The sequence below is a fragment of the Austrofundulus limnaeus genome, unplaced genomic scaffold, assembly GCF_001266775.1.
Source record: "Austrofundulus limnaeus strain Quisiro unplaced genomic scaffold, Austrofundulus_limnaeus-1.0 Scaffold721, whole genome shotgun sequence".
Classification (NCBI taxonomy): domain Eukaryota; kingdom Metazoa; phylum Chordata; class Actinopteri; order Cyprinodontiformes; family Rivulidae; genus Austrofundulus; species Austrofundulus limnaeus.
The window spans coordinates 126054-135698 of record NW_013953123.1 but is presented as its reverse complement, the minus strand read 5'-3'; the positions used below and the strand labels follow the sequence as shown (position 1 = coordinate 135698).

The 9645-nt window shown below is 40.1% G+C and overlaps 1 protein-coding gene across 1 annotated transcript in view; it reads right to left on the bottom strand.

Moving 5' to 3' along the window:
* LOC106532147 (tripartite motif-containing protein 65) overlaps positions 1–7676 on the bottom strand; it is a gene marked incomplete at its 3' end in the record, with an annotated part of 9325 nt that extends 1649 nt beyond the window's left edge. The window contains 1 exon segment of the mRNA XM_014028161.1: positions 7538–7676.
* Positions 7677–9645: the final 1969 nt, after the last annotated feature.

Here is a 9645-nt window from a genome sequence, read left to right as displayed (position 1 = left end):
GATAAGACAGAGGTTATGGTTCTTGGACCTGAACATCTTAAGGCTGAGTCACACTACAATATTTTAAACCGTTCAGCCGATTATCAAAGACTGATAGAGTCCACACATGAGGATAAAAAAATCATGGATGTACCAGGTTTGGTCCCACAGTGGGTGGTGTACAGACACACGGCAAGAGACAACACACCACACACCAAAAGAGATTTCATTCATGAACTGTCAGATATTAAATCACACGAGACTTCCTGAAATCTTGCGAGAATTCAGATGCCTGAGGAGAAATCTCACGTGACCTCCAGAGAGMCGTGAGTTCAGAGTAAATAAACATTTGCAACAAGGAAGAAACAATGTGGATCGCTTGTGAACTATTTTTACCAGATGAAAAACAATCCCATAAGACTTTTAAYGTCCAGCAGAGTTTCTGGTGATTTATGACAGTTTTTGTTTATGTCACCTCGCTTTCTGATTGGCTACACGTCTCATTCAACAGGCTGAGAGCTCAGGTGAACACTACACACTGTGATATCGGACCAAAAAAATCAAGCACRTTGAATATCCCTGATTTGAGGTCGGAGCGGTCCTGACATCCTTCCAAGCTGACTAGATCACTCTTAACTCACCACCCACGGCAGGAGTATCTGCTCAGATTATCTATAGAGCCATCACCATAATCTGGACTTCATTAAGATTGTCGGAAAGGCAAAAATCAGCCTGATTTTCTTGTGGTGTGACTCAGGCCTTATTGTTCCATMCTTTCCTAACAGAGCACTTCACTGTCAGACTGCAGGTTTACTTGTGGTTCCTGGAGTTTCTAAAAGTAGAATGGGAGGCAGAGCTTTCAGTTATCAAGCTCCTCTCTTTAAATCATCTCTTAAAACCAGAGAGTTATAGTAATGTAGAGATCAGGATTTCCGTCTTTGACCTTTGATCTCRCTGAGTTCTTTTGTCTGAAAACAGCTAAACTGAGAAAATTGTACTGGAAGTTAAAAATAGTTTTAAGTGAATTTATTACACASCAGATATTGAAAYAAGACACACAATCAATTTATAAGAGCTCTCAGAGAAACGGCAGGAAACTCACAGCCAACATCACCTGGAGACAGMGTGCGTCCCGTAGCCCACGTAGACCAAAGCTATTATCCTCAGTCAACGCCCAGAGCTCTGCTCGTTTCTTTCTCAAGGACAAGCTGCTGGGCTTCTCCTGATTTATGGCTCTTATCTCACTGGGATGGAATGCTTCTCTGATTCCTCCCCAAGTTGTTTGCACTAACTTAGAGAGAGACACCTTATGTTTTCTTCCTGTTAACAAGATATSTCATGAACTAATGACAGGATCATRATGAAACTTTCAGAAAATTATCTTGAACTGATTAACTTTTGGGTTCAATCCCACTTGAGATAACCATAAAATGAGGGACTACAAATAAAGAACTGCAAAGATGACCGCCAGGAAAATACCTAGTTCAACAGAAACTAAGTACATTTACTTTGTTTCAGTACTTAATTTTTTTCAGGATTTTGTTATTTTACCAAGTATTTTTAAAAATCATCATACTTTTACTACTTTACTTTAAAATGTAACACCTAGTTGTACTGTACAAAATTAAATATATCCAAACTCATCATGAAAGGATTTGCTTATGCTCACTAAAAATTAACTTTTGTGTTAACTCAAACAAGTCTGGTTCCACTAAACCTAGTGAAGTAAATACTTTTAAAGACAATGTGTGTTGCTCAATTTACTCATCTTGGTTTARTGSTTTAGTTATGTAAATTCAACAGTTTATTTCTTTGACAGTTTGTAAAAGTACTTTTACTTTCTCCATTTTTGTAAAATGTTTTATGACCTTTATTTAGTGAAATGTATTTTTACAAGACATTTACTGTTAAGATATTTTTACTTTTATTTAGCTATTTTTTTTCCCAAGCACTTTATAGACCTCTGCTTAAAACACACTTTTGATCACTGGGGTTTGCTTCATCTTAGGATGTTGATTTTTATGTTTTCKATCAAATTTTTCTTTGTTTTTATGTTTTTCATCTATTGTTGATTGATTTTTATTTTATTATTTGTTTTACTCTATTTGATTTTTAATATTTCATTGTTGAGTGTTTTTATTGTAGTTTCTTGTACATCACTTTGTTCTTTTGGAAGAATTTTAAAGAGCTTTATWAATAAATTGGATTGAATTTAGAGTTACCAAGTAGCCTAACAGTCATGTTTTTGATCTGTGGGAGGAAACCAGAGTGTCTGGAGAGAACACATGCATGCACAAAAGACATGAGAAAAACTAGAGTTTTTCACTTGAACCTTAAAATGAAGACTTTCCTRAAACAAATTAAATGGTTTAAATGTGAAACTCAGTTAAACAACTAGTTTGTTTGCATTCCAGTAGAATGATACTCTATAAGAAGCAGTCCTTCCTGCACCTGAACACACCCACTGTTTCACACAAYAACTAAGCACAAACGAGGAAATTTTCACTATCAAGTTATTCWGGTTTGGTGAGTTTATGGTCTCATGGTCGTGATGTCAGCATGTTAAATATGGAAACAGTCCTTTGCAAAAGACTTATCAGGTCTAACCATGAAGCAGAATTTAGTCAGACCTCCCTGATCCTTTCAGCTACACTTCTCCCATTTAGGCTAACAAAAAATATAAAGATTTGGTACGTGAGCAAGTTAGCATGATACATATATTTTTGAGCTTGGACTTTTGTTGGATTATCTGGACTGTTGTGAACAACAAGTCCAAAACCCCAGTTCTGTGGTGGTCCTGGGCTTGGGTCAGGGTTCTGATGGCAGCATCAGAGCAGAAAAGTTCAGCAGGAATTCTACAGCAACACTTTTGGCCACGTGTTTTGTTGGGAAGTCTGAGTATTTCTCATGAAAACCTTATAAGATCACATTCTTCAGGCTGGGCAGGTTCTGGACTGGTCTGCCTACAGTCCTGACCGTCTCCAGCAGGGAATTTCAAATCATTTAAAAACCAAAACTGTAATGAAGACAACCCTGTATTTTTGTACACCTTAACACATATTTGCAGGGAAAATAGATTAAAAAAACATCTAAAACTCTTCATCACTAACAATAAAGTTGACTAAAGAACACAAACTCTTGGCTTCATTCTGTCTGTTAAAAAATACATTTAGAATTCATGTTTTAAGTTTTTTTCTATCGTAGTTGAACTTTTACTGATTGAACTTTGTAACAAATAGGAAAAAGCAAACTGAATTGTTTTCAGGATTATAAGTAGCACTTTTTTTTAACGGGAATAGCTTTAGAACTAAATCGACCATGAAACTCATCTCCTGACCTTTACAAACATTTTAGTCTTTATTGTGTTTGTTTGATTAAATTTCAGGTGTCATGCTTTGTACTACTGGTGTAATGACAGTAAATACACAATTTTTTAAAAACATTGACTGTTGAACAAAGATTAGATTGATACAAGCTTTTACTTATTACAACACAAAACTACAATAAAATTTTCCAAAAATAAAACAAATCCAACTTGACCATAGTAACACTTTTTGGATGGCAGTTAAGGTCCTTGGTTTGTGTGAAAATGCTTTGTCATGTCTGAGAAAAAATGTGCTTATGTCATTATGATGTCATCAGTTCAACCGCCTGTATCCGTAATCTTGTTCTTTTGGTCCCCACCCAAAAATTTGTGGCCATGTACACAGCTCAGATGGATACAGCTCAGCTCTCTCTTCACCACAACAGAGTCCACAACACTGAGGAAGCTGCACCGATACGTCTGTAAATTTCCTGCTCCATTCTTCCTTCACTCGTGAACAAAACCCCCCAAGATACTTGAAATCCACAAACCATCCATCCATGCATCTTCCACTTATCCAGGATTGGGTYGTGGGGGCAGCAGCCTAAGCAGAGAGACCCAGACYTCCCTCTCTCCAGCCACTTGGACCAGCTCCTCTGGGGGAATCCCAAGGCATTCCCAGACCAGCTGAGAAACATAGTCCCTCCAGCGTGTCCTGGGTCTTCCTCTGGGTCTCCTCCCAGTGAGATGCGCCTGACTTGAACTCTACCTGAGCCAGGACTGCGTGCCCCAAGCCRGAGGAAGCAATCCACCCCTTTCCAACTGAGGACCATAGACTCAGATTTAGAGGTGCTGATCCTTTCCCACTCTGCTGTGAATCACTTTAGTGAGAGCTGAAGATCGCGGTACGATGACGCCAACAGAACCACATCAACTATAAATAGCAGAAATGGAATCTTGAGGTCACTGAACCRGACTCCCTCCGCCCCCTGGCTGCACCGAGAAATCCTGCCCGTAAAAGTTGCCAYGACTGCTCGTTGTCACGATTCTGTTCAGAGTCCAACTCCCACCCTTAAGGGGTCYGACCTACTGCCAGCAATGCAAACCAACTGCTCGCATCACTTGTAGATGGACAGAATCACCCTTAATGAAGCCACAATCCCATACTCACAGAGCAACCGCACAGTGTACCTTGAGGAATACGTTCGAATGCCTTCTCCACATCCACAAAACACATGTAGACTGGATGAGCAAACTCCCATGACCCCTTGAAGACCCTCGTGAAGATGAAAAGCTGGTCCAGTGTTCCACAACCAGTAGGGAACCCACAATGATTCTCCTGAATCTGAGGTTCGACCATCAATCGGATTCTTTTTTCCAGCTCCCCTAAATAGGCYTYACCAGGGAGGCTAAGGAGAGTRCACCTATAATTAAAACACATGCTCCTGTACCCCTTTTTGAAGAAGGGAACGACCACCCCAGCCTGCCAATACAGTGGAACTGCACCTGATGTCCACGTGATGTTGCAAAGGCATGTCAACTAAGACACAACTTCCAGAGCTTTCGGTAAATCAGGGCAGATCTTGTTCACCCCTGGAGCCCTAACTACCTTGGGAACCTCAGCACCAGTTATAATCAGACCAACCCCAAAACCCATCTGCTTCCTCCATAGAAGACATGCCAGTGGGATTGAGAAGGTCTGAGAAGTATTCCTTCCACCTCCTGACAACATCACTCATCAGCAGCACCCCACCTTTACTAAACACTGTGTTAGTGAAGTGCTGCTTTGCCCACTGCAGCTGCCAGATGCCAAATTCTCCTCGGAGCTGACCAGGAGTCTTTTTCTGGACTCCTACCAGCCAACAAGGCGCTATAGGACTCTTTCTTCTATCTGACAGCCTCTATGACCCTGGGTGTCCACGACCAAGTTTGAGGATGGCCACTGTGAGAATTGTCTAATTAATATTTAAACAGTTCCATAAACCTATTCCCTGTAATTCCCTGCACCCCACATGAAGGTGCAGGGAAGCTACTCCCTCATCTAATGGGGAAAACTCCATCACAMAAGCACTAAGCCAGGACAGCAAAAGTAGACTCACGCCAACTTAGTACCTCTAATGGACAACTGCAAAGAAGAATAATGTCCTGACCCCTCAATAAAACTGGTTCCAGAGCACATGCTATACCAGGTATATCTAGTTGATACCTCTCAATTTCATGCACCACCTCCTTCAACCCATTCTCAYTCCCGAGTCGTCACATATTGACACTTCCAAGGTTCCCTCTGCATCCAATTTTGACATGTCAGGTACCCCCTCGCGTCAGTTATTGATGAGATGGGGCGGAATCTGTTGTAATAATTTCTGAAAGTGTAGAAAATGCACAAAAACTACCGTCCCAAATCCTAAAATTACCTTTATTCACTCTAGACATGCTGTCCCTGACCCTAGTACCTAAAATTAACCATTTTTAGAAATTGTTGGAAATTCACGTGAACCTACATGTTCCAAAGCCTAAAATTACCTAATATTCACCTTAGACATGCTGTCCCTGACCCCCTACCTAAAATTAACCATTAACCCTGATCCCAAATACTAACCACGGACCCCAAGTCAAAGACCCCTATATTTTGCGTCCCAACACGTCAAACCTGGACGCCGAGGGAACACGGAAATGCCTGGTGCATCAAAAACTGACGCAACGGGTGTACCCTACACGTCAAAAAAAAGACGCAGAGGGAAGTTTGGAAAAGCGTCACTATGTGACGAGTCGGGAGTGAGAGTGTTAGCTCCTTACCCATCAGAGAGGTCACCTTCCAGGTCTCAATAAAAAATGAAGATAAGAAAAATGTGAAAGGACAAAAGCATTGCTCATAACGGTTTTATGGAGGATAATTGTATAATTATGTAACAATAAAACAAGTCAGTGGTAAATWGCTTGAACTTATTTAGTGCTTAAGCAAGTCCTTGTGTACTCAAAGCTCCTCACTTTAATCATTCACCCATTCATGCATGCATTCACACACTGATAATGATAAGCTACATTGTAGCCACAGCTATCCTGGGCCATGCACCAGGGCCACTAGGCCCTCTGACCACCATCAGGCAAGAGGGTGAAGTGTCCTGCCCAAAGACACGACGACTGAGATGCATGGAATGGAACTCCAACCTAACAAAATATACCGTAGAATATTACCTAATTTATAAGGTAGTTAGTATAAAAGCAAGAAAAATCTTTGACACAATGTGGACATTTATTCCTGTAAACTGGATTAAAGTGTATATTTGAGACATCTGCAATAAAAAGAAACAAACCAAAACAAACTTTTGTTTGGTTAACGTGTGAAGGTACCTGTTGGCATCAAGTTCTAAACAAGCCAGAGCTCCATGTTAGAGAGAAAACAGATCAAACCTTTCCTTCTAGTGAATTATTGATGTGTACAGATGGAACAACCCAGCATTTTATAAGAATTGACCCAAACTTTCAGGAGATGAAACACTTCAAGAATCAAGTTCAGTTTTCTTCTGTTTACACAACTTTTTATGTGTCTTAAAATCAAATGCAGGGCTGCAGACTCTTTTATTTGCACTTTATTAGCTCAAAGTGAATGTTCCAGCAGTTATAGTTCTGTTTACCAGAGTAAACTTAAATCTTTAAYAACTTACAGCTACTGCTCAGATATTTTTAAACGAATCTAATGAAGAAAAAAAACATGGCTTCCTTTTGATTGACTTCATAAGCTTATTCTTACATTTCTATCATGACACCTGCAGCTATCATACTTAGCACACTATCTAATCCTGGCTTTACACAGCTCTGTTGAAAACGCTGCTGCTCTCTATATTTATACTGAAATCTCATGTTAGCATTCTGACTAAAGCTCAACCAAAGAGGATCATCATTTCCCCAACACTCATGTATTCATAACATACATCAGAGAAATCTGTTTAAACTCATGCAGACTGTGGACCATATGAGGAAGAAATCAYATTGGTTCTTACTTCACACATGTTTGTATTTCTATCTTTATTGGAACCATACTGACTTCTAATCATTTTTGTAGCCAAACCCTGACACTTACCCTAAACCCTAACTATTCCTAATACATAATCAGTGGTGTTCCACCATATAAGGATCAGTTTTTGGTCCCCAAAAGAATGACAAGGTGCGCATTTATACCTGAAACTGTCATAAAAAGTTATAAACAAGCATATACACAGTCTGACAGAGATCATTACACTTTTTTATTCTTACCTTTTTTCTGATGACTCCAAAGATTAGAAAACAATTTTTTTGAAAAAGATTTGAAGTATATGTTCACGAAGATTAAACTAGTGACTGTCCTTCCTGTCTCTCTCAGTTTCAGCAAGTTATCCATGTGTCAGCTGCCACATTCCTTTGCTCCTTTCTTCTGAGCTCTTGGCCACTCCTTTCTCAGCTTTCAGCTGGTATCAAGTCCAACCTGTTYTACAGGTACAACGCTGGTCTTTGTCCTTGTCTGCTGTCTAATACTGTGGTCTTTTTAATTATTATAGTAAATTTCTTCTGTTTTCTAAAAAGTAAGGATGATATGTGAAAAAGGTGAAGGTTTACAAGCTGCAGCCTTCACTCTWATTGGGTCTGCTTGTACTTTGTCAGGACATTTGTTTCTTTTTTCTCATTCATTTTACGTTAAATTTTAATATTTTGTTTTTCAGTTTGTCCTGATGCATCTCCGTAATCCAGGTAAAAAATCAAAAAGAAAAAACTTGTATAGGTCTTCTGGACGGGTTCTTCTCTAATGAAACGTTTCGTCTCTCCTCCAAGAGACTTCTTCAGTCTGAGAGTTTCAGGCAAAATTCAGGCTTTTAAGCCCTGCCTTCATGTGACTGATACTCACATCACATGGCTATCGTTGACACCTAATTAACACTTATTGTTAACAGGGGGTGGAGTGATACTGGCAATAGCCGCGCTGTAGGAGGGGGACAACTGAAAACGGAGGCCTCCACCTCTGTTTAATGATGGATGGTCTTTCTTCACAAAAATGKCTTCTTTTACTCCTCTCTCAAACCAACGTTCCTCYCTATCAAGAATGAGAACATCCTCATCTCTGAAAGAGTGACCGCTGKCCTGTAAATGAGTGAAAACTGCAGAGTTCTGGCCATTAGATGTAGCTCGTCTGTGTTGGGACATTCTTTTGAACAGTGGCTGCTTTGTTTCCCCGATGTATAACTGGTCACAGTCCTCCTGGCACTTAACAGCATATACAACATTGCTCTGTTTGTGCCGGGGCACCGGATCTTTGGGGTGAACCAGCCTTTGCCGTAATGTGTTTTGGGGTTTGAAAGCTRCTGGGACATCATGTTTAGAAAATAAACGTCTCAGTTTCTCCGAAACACCCGCAACATACGGAATAACCACTGGTTTGGGTCTGGGTTTGGGGTCTTCATTTTCACCTGAAGGTTGCATGGAATCCTGTCTGTGTTTCCTGTCTGCTTTCAGGAAAGCCCAGTCAGGATAACCACACTGCTCCAGGGCCTGTCGTRTGTGTGATTTCTCTTTCTGCCTGGCTCCTGGGTTTGTAGGGACACTGTCTKCTCTGTGGTACAGAGTCCTGATACAATTTTTTTCTTTTTGTTTTTCAGTTTGAAATCCATCGATTATCTGTACATTATATTTTATATTCCATTATCTGTAACCTCAAGGCAGGTAGGTTGATGGATAGGGTTTGGTACTACATTTTTGCTCTAAAAACTGGTCAGTCCAACACTGAAACCAGAAAACTTGCACATAAACTCATGCCACGTTGGGCCAGACCCTTTCTTATCACCGATAAGCTCTCTTTGGTCGTTGACCAAATCCAACTCAAAGGACAAAAAGAACCAGTATTCAAGTGGGTTCACATAAATCAGATCAGGCTACACAAAACTTTCACTAAACTCACCAATAAACAGCGTACTCTGTGAACAGAAACTTGAGATAACTAACATCTAATACGAGTTAATAGTGGGGGTGAAGCAAATTAACCTTCTTGTTAACCCTTAACACCATCAATCTGCATGATCTTTTAACTTGTTGTGCTTCAATGGAGATTCTTAACCTAGATGGACGTCCAAGTTGTTTAAGATGTTTTTAATTGTTGTTGTGTGAGAAAATTTAGTGTTCGTTAAACTGGAATCAAGACAAAACCACATAAATGTTGAATAGATTAAATGTGATGMAAAGGAGGACCATACAACACCAGTGACTGGAATGAATGGAGGTTTAATGTTGATCCATCAATCATGAAACCCATGCTGAATGAAAACGGGAAGTCCCGGCAAACATACATGTTCTTCAGTGCCTGGTACGCCCACCACTGTCCTACGGCTGAATCGCAG